Here is an 18,844-nt window from a genome sequence, read left to right on the forward strand (position 1 = left end):
AGCGCCCCTGGCAGCGGGGTTCTAGGGGCGGCAGCCCCTCCAAGGGGCAGAGTCCAAGGGCTTCTTTATAATAAAATTATTCTTTTCTAAGTCCAGGGACAGTTCTTGACATTCTGCCAAACTCCTTGTTCGTTACCTATCCTTAACGAACTGACTTGTCATGACGAACTGGTTATTTTAACGAATTGAACCCTTCTAACGAACTGAACCCTTAACGAATCAGTCCTTAGCGAACCAGTCTATGTAACGAATTCAAGCTTTCAATTCGTTATCTTTTAACTATAGCGAATCAAGGGTAATTCGCTATCCTTTCCCTTAACGAACTGAAGTTAGTTCGTTATGTTTCCTTAGGCGAATCAGCTAGAGAATTACTTTAATTCGTTAGTTATTCATTAGCGAACTAGGGTTAGGTCAGGGAATGTCAGAACATTCCCTGACAACCTCGTATTAACTTTTCCGGCGCCGCCGCTGGAGGGCCACCGGAAAACCGCGGATTCGCCGGAAAAACGAGGTTTAACTCGTTTTTTCACCGTTTTCCGTCCCGTTCGATCCAGATCTGAGCTAGGGTGACCCCGATTCCACCCTAAGCTGATCTTAGGTTCGGTTTATACCCGATTCCACCCGGATCTCATTACTTAAACGGTTTAACGATGCCGGCTCGTCGTTTCGTGACCATATATAACGGATTTAAGCTCAAACAACATAATACTATCATACCTTGAGTCGGGATCGGTTTTCTTTTCCATTTTTTGGCTAGAGAGAGAGAGCTTAAGTGTATGTTTTGGTGGTGTAAGGGATATGTGTAAATGAGGGAATTAATGGTGTTTATGGTTTATATATTTAGGGATCATGGGCTTAAGCCCATGGTCTTTCCTTCTTTCTTTCATACCCAAGTCCACAACCCATATCCATTTAACCCAACACTAGCCCAACTCTTAATAACCCATACTTTCATTTAATAACCGAAACCCGAAAAACGGGATGTTACATACGATTTGCGGTTTTGAGCTAGATCTAGAGTTTTAGTGATGGCAATTTCAGGCTGCAGCGATAGGTGGGAGTTGGGTGACGGTGGTGAATTCGGCCGGAGAGAGGTTTGGTTGTTAAATTTCAAATTAAGGGGTGATTGCCGGAAACTGATTGGCAGTGGTGGGTATATTCTCTAATGGTCGCAGAGAGAGAGAGAGAAAGAGAGAAAGAGAGAGGAGAGAGAGAGAGTTGTGATGGTGTGATTGTCGCAAAGAGAGATCGGTAGTGGTGGAGGCCGGTGGTGGTGCAGCTGGTGGTGGCCGGAGGTGGAGCATGTGATAGTAGTTGGTAGGGTGTAAAAGACTAACATTAAATTAACATTAATTTATGTAAATGGCAAGAAGTGAAAAACCTTGATGGTCTATTTGCAACATATATACTTTTTGAATGAAAATCGCATTATTAAACAAACCTCAGGGACGATATTCACAATTTACTCAAGAGAAAAAGAAATATTTAAGGATTTGTCCCGGACGGGATTGAACCTAACGGGGCCAAAGGGTATCCATTAAGGTGTTGTTAGCCGTCTAAGTTTTATACGTGAAACCCATCAAAACTACGTAGTTTTAATTAAAATTCCTTAAAATCAGTTAAACAACTTCATAAATCACGTCCTAAAGTTTGTTCGTATTATCCTTTTCTGCTTGTTGACACGCAAGTTTCTGAAATCACTTCCATGTTCATTTATATTTGAAATTAATTATATGGTGAATCTGCATGCATTCATCGAAGTTTAGTTTATTTTCTTGGCACTCTTCGCTAACCTTTGTTGGCACGCAAGTTCAGAGTCTATATAGTTAATGGCAACTGTTTATTCAATTGATAGCAATTAATTTGATGGTTTGGAAACCTTTATGTGCTTTTGAAACTAATTTGGCAGTGGTCTTAAACAAAATATCAAGGTTTGCCTTAATTCAATTCAGATTTTGAAGTATTGAACTAAATTTCACAATGTGAAATCGAAAATCAAATTGATTTCCTATACACATAAAAAGATGTTTATAAACAAGTACAGACAATAATAAGGGTGTGATTTTATGAAGTGGTTAATTAAGTGGGTTTAGGAATTTTAATCAAAATTACGTAGTTTTGGTGGTTTTCGTGTGTAAGCTTAGACGGCTAACAGTAACGTATACAGGTTCCACTTTTGATAATATAAATATGAATATTTTAGTTAACATATTAAAGTTTATCAAATAAGTGGCAACTCAAAATATAACTACGCTGGGACTTTCACATGCACAGAGACCCAAAGCATGGTACGAAAACTTCTTTTTCTAAACTAAGTTTATTACTTGTATGTGAGCTAAAACTCACCAACTTTTAGTTGACATTTTTCAGCATGCATTTAGATACTCTGATTATGACATTTTTTATTAGCATTTGGTCGAATAATCTTAAAAGCCAAGAAGAATATTAGCACAGTCACCAACTTACAATAGTGTTAGAGAGGATGTAGTTGTATAGTTTAGGGCCGGCCATAAGGTGTGGCCGGGCAGTCGATGGCCACAGGCCTAACACTGCGCTAGGCCCGAAATTTTTTTTTTTAAATTATATGTATTTTATTAAAACAATATGTATATTTAGTGCTACTTTTGCTTGGTCTAGTAGAAAAAGGGTAATACTCTCAACCCAAAGATTATGGGTTCTACTCTCATTTTAGGCATGTTTAATCATATTATTATATAAAAAAAATTCACAACTCAATTATAACCAAGTAGTCCTATATTAAAAGTAAATTGTTTAAACCTAACAAAAAACTTTTTTTACTTCAAGGCCCAAAAAACATTCGTCTTTGGCCCAAACTTCTTTTTGCTTTCTCGGAGCCGGCTCTGGTATAGTTATACCTCGTCTTTATTTACAACTTCTATCTAATGTAAACCATGTAAACTTAATCAGTTATATATACTTTGTTGTTTTGTATCTGGTACCAATTTAGTCACAATCGTCTAGGCTCGCCGGCTACTATGTTTTTTTAGTGACTGTTTTAATCAATCCTAATATGTTTATTGAGGTCCAAAGATCTCCTAAACTAATCCCCAATATGTTTGATTAGTGACTATATTTTTAGTATTTGACCATAATTCATGGGGGTGATTTTTTCTTTGAGCCATCTGCTCATGAAGTTGGAGGAGGTTCGTCTCAAGGTGGCCCACAACAGTCTACCTCTTCTCCCGTTCGCATATGGCCCACAAGTTCCCAATTCTTTGGGAACGTGCAATTGGGAGGGGATTATGACTTGTCCGTCCCGCCTTGGGACATTGTCAACGGGTCTCGGGTTTCTTCTTCCAAGACCTGTTTGAGTTTTGTTGAACACTGTATGCCGACGGCTGAGAAAGCGTATCAGCTTACTTGTTCCCACGACGAACTCCATTCTGGCTTAGCTGTTTCCTTGACTAACAGTCTAGCCTGTAGTCAGGAAATCTTACGGGAGTGGCGGACAATGGGCGGTAAGCTTGGTGCTACTTCCGATGAAGTGAAAGTTGCCAAAAAGGTAGCTGAGGAGCACCGCAAAGCGGCGAGTGCAGCTAGGTGGAAACAATCTGATGCTGAGGCTGCACTTGAACAAGAAAAGAAGTAAAATGCTGATGCTGCTAAGCGGTGGAAGGAGGCCTGCGAGAGGTCCAATGCCACCCTTGAAGCTTCCCGAGCAGAAACTCAAAGAAAAAGGGATGAGTTGGTGAAGGCACAGGATGAAATGTCTCAACAAAACGCCAGGATTCAAGAGCTCGAGGAAGCTTTAAGACTGCAAGGAGAACAATCTGAGATGAAATACAAGACTATTGTCGAAATGCAGTCCGCATACGACTCTCTCTTGCAATCTCACACTGAAGCTGGTGACCGCGCCTCTGCCGAATTGCAACAACTTCGTGGCCGGGCGGAGCGCGCTGAGCAGGAGAGGCGATATTTCCTCACCCGTGGTCTTGACTCGGTAAGTTTTTCCTTGGATACTGTTTAATTTCCTTGTCTACTTCTTTTTATGACGTTTAACGGGCTGCTTCTATAGGTCATCCGTCATGTTAAGAGATGTATGGAGCTCACTGATTGCTTTGTGAACTTGACGACTACTTCTGAAGGGGTTGGCCGGGTGAAAGGTTTTAACGAAGGGTTGACCTTTGCCCAGTCTGGACAACCTGTCGAGAGCCATCCTCTTTACGGACTTGATGCGGAACAAGAACTTGACATGCGGGTTCAAGAATATGATAATCTGGTCTTTCCGCTGCAACATATGCTTCCGGAATTTGCCTTGTCTGAAGATGGAGTGAAGCAGTTGCGGATATACATTGATGACGAGTCTGACGATGAGTATGATGATGACCAATCGGGTGATAACAAGGCGGATGATGCGGACCAGAATGCTCCGGAAGGCTCGGCGCCTTAGGATCCATAGGATAGATGTATGTGTTAAAACTCACACTTGTAATTTTCTTTTCATGTTTTTGTAATCACCATTTTGGATATTAATGAAAGGAATCTTTGCAAAATATATTTCTTCAAATTTTGGATTTGTGCAAGTTGAATGGATAGTACAGGTGACGTGGCAGAGAGAAAATTTTGGGCGGGGGCTGACAAGACGTTTGTTTGACAGCCTGTAACCACTTTTTCGAATCTCCCGCCTGACGTGTCCATCCTCACATGGTCCTTATTTTCTCTCTCCTTTGTTAGTCAGACGGTCGCATTAATTGCGATGAGTATAAATAGGCCTTGATGTCTCTGACGTGAGGTCGAAGACTCACTCAAAAAATAAACCGGATACAACTTGTTAGATAGCGGTAAGCGGGTATCGAACACAGGGAGTTTGTGGAAAGTATATTACTAAGTAGTTTTATAATTAAACTATATTAAACTAAATGCAAAAATTAACTTCAATGAGTTGGTTGTTTGGTTTAGATTAACGACAATAACTAAAACAATAAACAAGCTTTAAACAATATAAGAAAGAATGCTCTCTCCCGATTTCAGGTTTTCAATAGTGCTACAGTTACGTTTACTTGAGGGATGAACTACATAAACATAGTTCGTGAAAATGCATTTGACAGTGATAAAAGAGGACTAAGTACTTGAATTATGAAAACACAAGGTTGTCACTCAATAATCAGTTTTATATAGATAACCCTAATTCTCTTATACTAAATCCCAATTGCCTATGGCACCGAGAACGGATAATCAAGAACACGGATTTACACTATATTAACAATTAATAATCAAAATCATAATCACCATAGTAATTTAATCATAGAATCAAAACACTATCCCACAAATAACATAAACGAATAACAAGTAATCAATTGAAACCCTTGCAATTCGGGAGAGAACATAAAGATGATTAGCCACTCATAGTTTGATTAAACATCACATCCATTAAGAAATCGAATGAATAATAAACCCGAATGATTGATTATAATCACCAAAGTCTTGTTCTCAATCTCCAAAATTCGTCTCTTGCTTGTTTAGAACGAAAGATAATGAAAAGTCTAGCCAAAAACCGATTGAAATAAGAAAATAAAATGGCAGTTACGACATGAAATGTGGCCCACGGTTCACAACGTGAGTCACGGTGTATTTCATCTTCAGCTGGACCGTGGCCCACGGTTGAACCGTGGGTCACGGTGGCCTTCACGGTGAAACAGAGTGCCACGGTACGGTGGCCTCTGTCGTTTATTCAATATTGGACCGTGGCTCACGGTGGTGACCGTGGGCCACGGTTGACTTTGACCTTTCCTTCCCGTTTTCACTTCATTTGACCTCTCTCGCGTCTTTGACTCATTCGGTTGCCTCGGTATACTCCATAATAGCCACAGGAACTCCTTTGAGCCTACAATTCACCAATCATACCATAGTTATCTAATTCCACAAAATAAACAAATTCAAATCATGATTATTACGGTTTTAAATCAATTAAGGGTTGTCCCATGAACCACCCGTCACATTCCCACACTTAATTGTTGCTTGCCCCCAAGCAACATCTCAAATGAAAACTTTCTATTCCATTCAACTTGTATCCACCAATCTTACCACAAAACCAGTTCAGTTAAGGTCCCAAGTCATACCCTATTCCCTTATTTTTATTATGTACACTAGTTCACTTGCTAACCCACCAAATAATTTGATGTTACAATTTAAAACTATGGAACCGCCCAAACGAGTGTACTTTGTTTCCGGTTAGGGCACACATGATCGCACCCCTCATAATATAACATCTCTCCTCTCGGTTTAATATCTGAACTAGCATAAAATGTGCTAGTATCTCTCTACCCTCAATACCAAGTGTGAACATAATGTAATAAGCTTGGAAGCAAGTCATATCTCCACCCATTACCCACCGGTTAGGGTTTTGTTGTGGCTTAGGTTAGGGTGTGGAAGCGGATTTATTTAGTGACTTATAGTGGATGAAACCCAATTTATTCAACAAATAAACAACTCACTCACAACTATTTACAAACGATACTAACTCAAACATCGACTCTTTTTGAACTTTTTTTTGATTTTCCAATTTTTTTTTCATGATCAAATACTAACATCAATATATACAAACAACTGACCCAAGACATAAGTACATTGTGTACTATGCTCGACAAACAACTTATATACAACTCTTAACATACCGAGTTTCATCCACAGGGTTAAACAAAAGGTCAAGGCTAACATGGCTTGTAATGTGGGTTAAAAAGAACAAAGAAAAATGGGATAGGCAATAATTGGCTCCTAAGGATAATGTAGGGTAGGGAGTTTTTTTTTTTTTTAGGCCAATATAAAATGGGTTTTCTAAAGTCCTATTTCTCCATATAGGTGGTGGTATTAAGATCTCGAAATGCATGAGACAACCAAGTTCTAGATATCATGTGCATACCAGTTACTCTCTATAATGGCACTCATAGGACATGTGTATAAACTATATTTTATTTGTGTATTATATATAAAGCAAATCTCACACACGTACCGGAGGAATTAGGCTGTCGATATGAAACCTGTGTACCCGTCCACATGACTCGTTATCCCCATCTAAACGGTCCATTTTAATTTTCCCTTTTTTTTAAACAACTAGGCACATGTTACTTAAGGAATTGTGACCATGAAAAGGGACCCAAAACTTCACCCCGCCATCTTACCGCTTTCCGGTTTCATTAAAACATTTTTAAAACTTTTGTTTATTTTTCTGATTTTTTTAATTTTTATTTATTATTATTATTTTTTTTTTGATTTTTTCAAAACAAACAAAATAAACGAAAATTTTTTTCCTCATCCCCACACTTGGGACACATTGTCCCCAATGTACGGTTTTAAGAAAAATAGAACAACCCACTTGCTAAACACCACCTTCATTCCAACATATTCCCATAATACTTAATCAAAAGTATTTTATCCGCCACCTATCCACCCAAAAACACAAAAAGACACACAAACAAAATAACAACTATACAATAATATACAGAACAGTGTTCACCTGGCATCAAGCGGCTCGATCAATTGTAAGGCGGGTGGGCCGGCCTGAAGAGAGATATCATAAACCCCGAGAACTGGCCGAAGTTAAACGCCCCATCGCTTCCGCTGCTTCCTTCTTCTGGTGGTGTTGGTGGTGCCATTGATTGCATCGGGTTGATCCACATGGAGTGATGAAGACTTGGTTCGGGATATCATACCGAACCATCATACGGGGGTAGAGTCGTGTAATCTACCATTTGTGAATCCGACATGACCGGTTCACCTGCGTGCCACTGATCATGCATCCTCCGATTATGATCATCCAAATACCTCATGTTCATCTCATGTTCCCGCCCATATGAATTGGAATGGTTCCACATTTCCAACCGGTCGTGCCTCTCTTTTGCGGCCCGTTCAGCGTAGGCCCCCATAAAAGTCTGATGATCGAATAGTGAACATGACTCATCAGACCAATTCTCATACGTGGATGGCCTATGCCTCTCCACCACCTCATTCATGGACCCCCTCATGGGCTCAATTGCTACCATAAGAATTATACCCTTCCGAATAATCCCAACCCCCGTGTTGGGAACTACTACCACTGCCCACATCCATGTAATCGGGCTCACCTATCTCTTCCACCTGTTCTCTCTCCTCATTCTCCTCCTCTTCAACATCCTCTCTTACTACTCTCCATCTCACCTTATCACACACAAGAACATGGTGCCTATCAGTTTGCGTGTACTCATAACCCGAAAAATCCGACAACGTAAACTCTTTCAACACTTTGGTCATGCCCACCGACTCGTCAGTTATCACACCGGGATTCTTTAACAATGCTGTGATCAATCGACAATGCGAAATTAACTTCCGCTTATTGCTTTCTCGGCTGATCCAAATATTTTGCATGACGAGATATCGGTAAGAAATAAGGGGTTTTCCACACATCAATGCATACAAAATAGGAACATCACTGTTCCTCACTACCGAAATATCCCCCCGACGAGGCATCACGTTGTGCAAGCAGATAGACATCAGTAATTTTTCCTCGATCTTCAAATTTTTTCTCAAAATCTGATCACTAAAACCTTCTCTTGCTTTAATAACCCTTTCTAACATGGTGTACCATTGAGGGTGCTTTTCGGGGCCATCAAATAAGTCTTTGGCAGAGGGATATACATATGAATTACTTGGCTTAGTGTCGAAAAGCGCGATCTGATTGAATGAGTCAAATGACATCACCACTTCTTGACCTCCTACCGTCCCAATTAACCTCATATCGTGCCCCTTCTTGAAGGGAGGACATCTCAATGTGGACACCCATTCTTCAATCTCTCGGTCGTACAAAGTGTTAGTTTCGTTATCATAACACTTTAACACTGCTTCCCAACCCAAAGCTTCAAACTTGTCAAATATCCCAAACACCTCGAATCCTGGATCGTTTACCTCCTTCTCACACATATATCCATCAATTCATTTATTCAACGTAGCCATTTTGTCAACAAATAGCTCCACCTGCCATTCCAATGGGTACTTTGACAATCCCCCTACTTTCCACGTAGGTTTTACCGTTTGTACTTGCACGTATGCTTGCTCTTCCTGCATCCTCTGTCTCTTTAATTGGGCTGCTCGCCCACTTGAAGATGATGCCTTTGACTTACCCTTATCCGCAGTCCTACCCATCTACACACAACAAACAAACCAAACAAACCAAGTTTAAGCCAACATAAACTTCCCCACACTTGCTTGTTACTATGGTTGTGGATAATCATTTGTTAATCAATTGACCAAAAATTTCAACACTTGCTTCAACAAATAATTTCCAATTACTCAATATAACAAACATATGTTTGTAACAATTATCTACTATCCCCAACCATATCATATAATCATCATACTCTTTACTCAAACAAGCAAGTGGGTACATATAAACAATCATAACAAACTTACAACTTCAATGCAATGTACCATCAATAATGAAAAGAGATTCCATACCTTTGTGTTGTTGAATATGTAGATGAAGAATGCTTCAAACTAACCCAAAAACCCCCAAATATTTCAGAAATTTCGGACAGTGTATGTCCAAAATCGACCAACAAAACAAAGGATTATTTCAATTTCAATGGTATAATCAAAATCTTTGTGAAATTTTAGTCAAGATAGACTCAAAAATCGGTTGATTTGGTAAAGTTATGAAAAAGTTATGGAGGTTTGAAGTTGAGAGTTAGGGTTTGTAAAGATGGGTTTTGGGAAGAAGATGAATATAGATGAAAATAATAATGGTAAGTGGTTTGTGTGGTGTATAATTGTTGTAAAATATATGTTTTATTGATTATTAACACCAAAACCCGGTCCTATGTTGGTCTCGTCGTCGGACCGTGGCCCACGGTCCGAACCGTGGGTCACGGTGATGCTGTTGCTGGTCGTTGAGTCTGGAGTGGACCGTGGCTCACGGTCAACACGGTGGGTCACGGTTGAGATGTGCAAAAACAAACAGAAGACACCGTACCGTGGTGCCCCTGTTCACCGTGTTACACGGTAGTCACCGTGGCTCACGGTCCACACCGTGGTCCACGGTTCACTCAAATTTTTTTTTAAGGGATCAAAATAACCAACAATATTAAAATAAATATATTTACCAAATTAAAATGAATTAAAATTAAAATTACCCTACCCCCCATGAAAAACTCGAGTTGTCCTCAACACGGTATAAAAATCACGAAGACCTTCCCACACTTGGTTTGGACAACTCAAAGCGAGGAAGGTAATTTTAAAACTAATTTTAAATAAAAACAAAATAACCTAAACTAAAATATACAACATACCTTGGCCTCTTAATTCGCTTCCTCATCCGGTGAGCGTAACAAGTAACTCACCCGGTCCACATCAAGCATATTGATGTCCTTTCCTTCCAAGTAAGGTTTAAGTCTTTGACCGTTCACCACTTGTTTTGTTTGCTCTTGTACATCTTCTAACTCTACATCATCAAATTGCCCCACTTTTGTGATGACATATGGGTCCATCCATTTGCTCTTTAACTTCCCTGGAAATAACTTTAGCCTTGAATTATACTACCACACCTTTTGACCCACTTCAAAAGTCCGTTTTCTCAACTTTGCATCATGGACTTTCTTTAATTTGTCTTTGTATGCGGAAGCACATTCATATGCTTCATCCCAGATTTCCTCGATCTCATTCAATTTCAACTTTCTCAATTCATCCGCTTCCTTATAATCCGCATTCACGTTCTTAATCGCCCAAAACGCCCTATGTGCCAACTCCATTGGTAAGTGACACCCTTTTCCATAAACTAACCGATAAGGAGTTGTGCCAATAGGAGTTTTGTAGGCGGTCCGATACGCCCACAATGCATCATTCAGCTTAGAAGACCAATCCTTTCTATCGACCCGCATCGTCTTCATTAAGATTTCTTTGATTTGGCGATTGGACATTTAAACTTGTCCACTTGTTTGTGGATGATAAGGAGTAGCAATTCGGTGATTCACATTGTACCTTTTTAGAAGCTTCTCGAAGTTGAAATTCTTGAAATGTGATCCACAATCACTAATAATAACCCGCGAGATACCAAACCGAGCAAAAATGTTTGATTGGACGAATTTACAAACTACCGAATGATCATTTGTTCTTGTTGCTACCGCTTCTACCCACTTAGACACATAGTCAACCGCAACCAATATATATAAAAATCCATTCGAGTTGGGAAATGGACCCATAAAGTCAATTCCCCATACATCGAAAATCTCTAACACCAAAATCGGTTACATTGGCATTTCATCCCGTTTCGAGATACTACCCAACTTTTGGCAATTCAAACAATGTCGGGCATATTCACTTGCATCTTTAAAAATTGTGGGCCAATAAAACCCACATTGAAGCACCCGGTAACCCGTCTTTTGACCGCTAAAATGACCCCCACACGCCGATGCATGTGCATGAGTCAAAATCTCCCGTACCTCAGAATCGGGAATACACCTCCTTATCATTTGATCCGAACCAATTTTGAACAAGTCCGGTTCTTCCCAAATATATTGTTTCACTTGGGCCATGAACCATTGTCTTCTTTTCTTCACCCAATGACTAGGAATAGACCCCGTTGCTAAATAGTTCACAAAGTGGGCATACTACGGGGCGGTTGACATGGCTAACAATTGTTCATCGGGAAACCGTTCGTTTATCTCCATCGGGTCATCGACACATTCAAGTGGAATCCAAGACAAGTGATCCGCCACTACATTCTCACAACCTTTCTTGTCCCGGATTTTAAGATCGAATTCTTGCAACAATAACACCCATCGAATCAAAAGTGGTTTTGCGTCTTTCTTTTCCATCAAATACCTGACCACACTATGATCCGAGTACACCACAACTTTACTTCCCAAAATATATGACCAAAATTTATCCAAGGCGTACACCACCGCAAGTAACTCTTTTTCTGTAGTGGTGTAATTTAATTGCGACTTGGATAGAGTTTTGCTTGCATAGTATATTACCACTGGCTTCTTCTCTACTCGTTGACCCAATACCGCTCCAAACGTTTTATCACTAGCATCACACATGATCTCAAACGGGCTTGACCAATCCGGTGATTGTAGAATGGGTGCTTGTATCAACTTCTCCTTCAAACTGTCAAAAGCTTGCAAACATTCATCAGTAAACTCAAAGGGGACATCCTTCAATAAGAGATTACATAAAGGTTTTGAAATTGCACTAAAACCTTTAATGAATCTCCTATAAAATCCGGCATGTCCCAAAAACGATCTCACCCACCCCTTTGACATTTTTCGGGGGTGGTAAAGATGAAATTACTTTTATTTTAGCTTGGTCAACTTCCATTCCCCTACTTGAAACCACATGACCCAACACAATGCCCTCTTGCACCATGAGATGACTTTTTTCCCAACTCAACACCAAGTTTGTCTCAACACATCGTTTTAATACTTTTTCTAAATCAACGAGACACGACTCGAATGTTGAGACAAAAATAGAAAAATCGTCCATAAAAACTTCAAGTGAATCCCCGACCATGTCAGAAAAAATGCTCATCATGCATCTTTGAAAAGTAGCCGGGGCATTACACAATCCAAATGGCATTCGCCTAAAGGCAAAAGTACCATATGGACATGTGAAAGTGGTCTTATGTTGGTCATCGGGATGAATTGCAATTTGATTGTAACCCGAATATCCATCCAAAAAACAATAATATTTTTGACCCGAAAGTTTTTCAACTATTTGGTCAATGAATGGTAGTGGAAAATGGTCTTTTGAGGTTGCATTATTTAATTTTCTATAATCGATGCACACTCGCCACCCGGTTACCGGTCGGGTGGCGATTTGTTCACCATTATCACCTTTTATTACCTGGATGCCGGATTTCTTGGGCACTACCTGTTTGGGGCTCACCCATGCACTGTCTGAAATGGGATAAACGATCCCCACATCCAACCATTTGATAACCTCCTTTTTCACCACTTCCCGCAAATTCGGGTTCAACCTTCTTTGAGTCTCCCTTGTGGGTTTAGCCTCCTCATCAGTAATTATTTTATGCATAACAATGGAAGAACTAATACCGTTTAAATCCGCCAACGTCCATCCAATAGTAGCCTTATGTGCTCCAACACTTTTACCAAGTTAGAAGCAATGATAATCGGAAGAGTTTCATTATCCCCTAAAAACGCATACTTCAAGTGACTTGGGAGTTCCTTCAATTCAACCTTTGGTGGACACTCCAAAGACGGCTTTGTGTCCGAATTGATCTCCGTTGGCAAATTCTCAAATTGATGTGTCCATGGTGGCCTTCCCTCTTAAATAGCTAAGACATCCTGTTTTTGTTCTTCCATCATCATAGCACAGACATGTACCTGTTCAGAATCATCACAAATACAAGCTTCTACACAATCTTCATCATATTCATGAGGAATACAATGGTCCACCAAATCTGCCATAAAACATTCTTCACCACTCAAAGAATTAGAAACGTTAGTAAAAACATTAAGACGCATTTTACGATTACCAAACGCCATGTCAACGGTACCAAATCTGCAATCAATGATTGCATGAGCAGTGTTCAAAAATGGTCGACCTAAGATAACATTTTGTTGTTGACTTGGGTCACCCACAGAATAGTCTAACACCAAAAAGTCCACAGGATAGTAAAAATCCTCCACTTTCACAATAACATCTCGCACTATTCCACGCGGAAGTTTATGAGACAAATCCGCCAATACGATCATGGTCTCAACACGTTTTAAAGGACCAAAGTCATATTGGTCATATAAACCCCCCGGGAGAATGCTTACTCCGGCCCCAAGATCTAGTAACGCCCTAGACATTTGAAAATCGCCTACTTGATTATTAATTAAGGGCGTTCCCGGATCTTGAAGCTTAGGAGGAAGATCTCCTTTTAAAACCGCACTTATCCGCTCAGTTAAATCCACTCGTTTAGGCACTTTTTGTTGCCTCTTTTGAGTGCATAGATCTTTTAAAAACTTAGCATACGCGGGCACTTGCTTTATTGCCTTAAGAAAAGGTAAATTTACCTTTACTTGCTTAAAAACTTCCCACATCTCTTCTTTTTGAGGACCCCTTCTAGAAATGATGTTTTTCTTACCCGGGTCAAGTAAAGCCGAGGGAAATGGAACCGCATTTGGTTTCACTTCCTTATTTTTATCGTTTAAATTTGAAGTTTGACCCGGAGTTTGTAACGGTTTTTCAAAAGTGACATGTTTAGTGGGTTTATTTGTTACAATTTCATCATCGCTTTCATTACCTGTAATATCCTCAACTTCCCCATCAACCACACCCGGTGATAAATCTTTTTTATATTCTTTACCACTTCTTAAAACACTAACGTGGTTAATAGGAACATTACGAGAAGAGTTATGAGAAGAATTTACCTTTGTGTTGCTTGGCAATTGACCTTTATTCTTCTTCAACTCGGACACTTCAGTTGCGAGTTGACCCATTTGTGTGGTCAAAGATTGGATGGCCTTATCTCTTACTTCATCCTTTTGCATTCGCGCCTCATCCAGTTGATTTCTTCATTGCATGTCTTGTTGCATTAACTTCAACATGTCCATAACCTCATTACCACTCGATGAACTTTGACCTGTTGACCCTTCTTTGACCGCCACCCCCTTAACCTTGAAATCCTTGATTATTCCCGCCATGATAATTACCTTGGTTATTATATTGTTGGCGAGGGACATAATTACTTTGACTTCCTTGAATGTTCGGGTTAGATTGAGTGGCCGGATTTGCATAACGAAAATTCGGGTGATTTCTTAACCCGGGGTGGTAGGTGTTGGAGTTCATATTGTAATTCCTACCACCTCCCCCTTGGAGTGCATTTACCTCTTCCACCGGCGCTTGACCAACCGTACATACCTCCGTTGCATGACCCAACTTGTTGCAATTTGTACAAACATCGATGACTTGATTAGTGGTTTGTACATTTCCTTATTCCACGGCTTGTAATTGCGGTCTACCAATCGCCGGTCTCGCTCTTCTACCGGTTTGGGCCTTTCTCTTTGAAGTAACAGCCATTTGTTCCAAATATGCCGAATCGTCTTGTTCATAATTGGTACCAAATGTACCGTTAGTGATCGACTGCAAATCCTGTTCATCCTCCATACTCAACCATTCATGAAATGCATTCAACAACTCCCATAAAGCAATACCATGATGAAGACAATTTTTAATCATCATGTTAAACCTCTCGAATGCTTCATGAAACATTTCCCCCGATTGTTATTGGAAGGTTCTCAAACTTCTTCTCGCATCATTGGTTTTTTGGGCCGTGTAAAATTCTTCTAAAAATCTTTGTTGCATTTCGGCCAAAGTATAAACAGAAGCGGAAGGCAAAGTGTAAAACCATCTCTTTCCCTTGTCTTCCAACGAAAACTGAAATAGCACCAACTTCACTTCATCCGATGTAAAACCTTGACCCCCAATTGTGTTGCAAATGGAGTCATATGCCTCCAAGTGGAAGTAAGGTTCCTCCGTTGTTAGACCTTTATACTTCGGAAGACTTTGAAGTGAATTTGTTCTTACTTCAAATGTCCTCCCTTGATTATTAAGAGGTATAACCACCGGAGACGGATTATTAGTAATTATGGGTCGGAAATGGGCTTCAATCCCCCTAACCATCTCTCTTGCGTGCCTTCTTGGTACACCCATGGGTACCCTTGGTTGACCCATTTGCCTATAAACGGGCCTTGGTTGCGCAAACTGTTTTTGAAACTGTGGTTGGGGCATTTATGGTTGAAATTGTGGATCTTGAGGTTGCCCTTGCGGTTGTTGAATAATTGGTGGCGGAATTTGTTGATTCACAACAACCGGTGGTTGTTGTTGAGCTTGTTTTTGAATCGGTGGTGGTTGCACGTTTTGTTTGACAATTACCGGTTGTTGTTGAGGCGGTTGTTGAACAACCGGTGGTGTTTGTCTATTAAACCCTTGCACCGATTCTGGATGTTGCCATTGACCATAGGCCAAATTTCCAGGATTTACCCTTTGACTTCCATCACCTCCCGTGTAGTAACCTTCCACTTCATACCCCTCGAATTCATTGTCAAACTCATATCCATATCCCTCACCTTGTGATCTTGAATGTTGCATAACTGTTAGGGTTGGTATTGGTAGTTTGATTGTGATTGTTGAAAGGGTGGTGGTGGTTGATATTGTTGAGATGATGACGACGCACCAAAGGTGGGAAAAGGTTGGTAATAGGTGGCAATGTGGATGATGTTGCATAGGTGAATTGAGCATTGATGGGTTCAGTTGTGGGTGGTGGTTGAAGTTCACTTGATGTTGTTTGTATATTAGTAGTGATTGGTGGAGGTGGATTTGGTGGAGGTGTGGTCGGAACAGGTTGACCCGAAGTGGGAACTGGTGAATCCATGTTGCTATTTGATGTGGTTGGAGAACCCAGGAGCTTTTTCTCTCTAAGTAGAACTCGGTTTCTTCGAAATGTTCTGTAAATTTCGGAATTGAATACTAGTGGTGATGACTTGTTGGATCTTCTAGAATGCATACACCTGTAGGTACCTGCACACTAACACAACCAGCGTAAAACTGAAAATAACAAACAAAACTACTAATTAACACATGTTGCGCACTACTCCCCGGCAACGGCGCCAAAATTTGACGTGAGGTCGAAGACTCACTCAAAAAATAAACCGAATACAACTAGTTAGATAGCGGTAAGCGGGTATCGAACACAGGGAGTTTGTGGAAAGTATATTACTAAGTAGTTTTATAATTAAACTATATTAAACTAAATGCAAAAATTAACTTCAATTAGTTGGTTGTTTGGTTTTGATTAACGACAATAACTAAAACAATAAACGAGCTTTAAACAATATAAGAAAGAATGCTCTCTCCCGATTTCAGGTTTTCAATAGTGATACAGTTATGTGTACTTGAGGGATGAACTACATAAACATAGTTCATGAAAATGCGTTTGGCAATGATAAAAGAGGACTAAGTACTTGAATTATGAAAACGCAAGGTTGTCACTCAATAATCAGTTTTATATAGATAACCCTAATTCTCTTATACTAAATCCCGATTGCCTATGGCACCGAGAACGGATAATCATGAACATGGATTTACAATATATTAACAATTACTAATCAATATCATAATCACCATAGTAATTTAATCATAGAATCAATACACTATCCCATAAATAACATAAACGAATAACAAGTAATCAATTGAAACCCTTACTCATAGTTTGATTAAACATCACATCCATTAAGAAATCGAATGAATAATAAACCCGAATGATTGATTATAATCATCAAAGTCTTGTTCTCAATCTCCAAAATTCTTCTCTTGCTTGTTTAGAATGAAAGATAATGAAAAGTCTAGCCAAAAACCGATTGAAATAAGAAAATAAAATAGCAGTTACGACATGAACCGTGGCCCACGGTTCACACCATGAGTCACGGTGTATTTCATCTTCAGCTGGACCTTGGCCCACGGTTGAACCGTGGGCACGGTGGTCTTCACGGTGAAACAGGGTGCCACGTTACGGTGGCCTCTGTTGTTTCTTCAATATTGGACCGTGGCTCACGGTGGTGACCGTGGGCCACGGTTGACTTTGACCTTGCCTTCCCATTTTCACTTCATTTGACCTCTCTCGCGTCTTCGACTCAATCGGTTGCCTCGATATACTCCATAATAGCCCCAGAACCTCATTTGAGCCTACAATTCACTAATCATACCGTAGTTATCTAATTCCACAAAATAAACAAATTCAAATTATGATTATTGCGGTTTTAAATCAATTAAGGGTTGTCCCATGGACCACCCGTCAGTCTCCAACCATTCTTATTACTTACAAATTTTTCCCTTCAATCAGAGAATTCTGCTCTCCTACACATGTCTTCAATACTTGATTCTCATGGCTGCTCAGAAAAGGAATTCTCCCACCATTAGTGAAGTTGGATGTGATATTAAAGAAAAAGACTTCGAGGGTGTTAAGAACATATATGGCTTTCCGCCGGACTGGGAAGCCGAACTTCCGGCAAAGGGGGCCATCTCGACTGCGCCACCTCCGAAGAAGATGGCGGTATATCTTGACCATTTTACCACAGGTAACTTCCGATTGCCCGTGACGAAATTCGTAAGGTCTTCTCTGAAGAAGTACAGACTCCATTTATCCCAAGTTCACCCGTTTGGGATGCTACGAATTCGACACTTCGAATTCTGTTTCCAATCCCACAATTATGAACCGTCCGTTAACATGTTTTCCATTTTCTACAAAATGACCTATCGTGATGGGTTGTACGGTTTTGCTACCACTGGAAAGGGTCCGATTGGTTTCGAAATGGATCCGGAGTATTCATGGATGGAAATCCAAGTTCTTTTGGATTCGGGAAGATGTCATTCCTTTTTCCATGACAAAACGGAAACCGGAAGACGCAGCGCCCGAAATTTCCGTTATTGAATATGAGGGACACAAGTGGTTTGACACATTGACCAGCACGCCAACGCCCATGCGTCCCATTCACGAAGGGGTGATGGTTCATGCCCGGATGAGTCGTTTGTGGACGTTTCCTACCTTGGAACCATATTACGAGAATTCCGTTGGGAGTAAGTGTTTACTTGTCGTTTGACACAGGTTCCTAGTATTCCTTCTTTGACATTTTTCTTTTGTAGGTGAAGGTACAGTATTCTCTACGCTTGTGGAAACGAGAGGAGGCATGATGGTTCGCCGTCTTATCACTCAGCGTGACGTACCCTTTCTGGAGCGTACGCAAAGTAATTTTGTATTTTCCACAACCCCTACGGCGGAGCCTATTGTCTCTGAGGCTATGCACGCCCAAGGTGAGGAATTTGTCAAAAAATGCAAAGGTATTTTCCAACC

This window comes from Bidens hawaiensis, unplaced genomic scaffold (genome assembly GCF_021521415.1).
Source record: "Bidens hawaiensis isolate Kalapana, Puna unplaced genomic scaffold, B.hawaiensis_p1.1 tig00025173_1, whole genome shotgun sequence".
Classification (NCBI taxonomy): Eukaryota; Viridiplantae; Streptophyta; class Magnoliopsida; order Asterales; family Asteraceae; genus Bidens; species Bidens hawaiensis.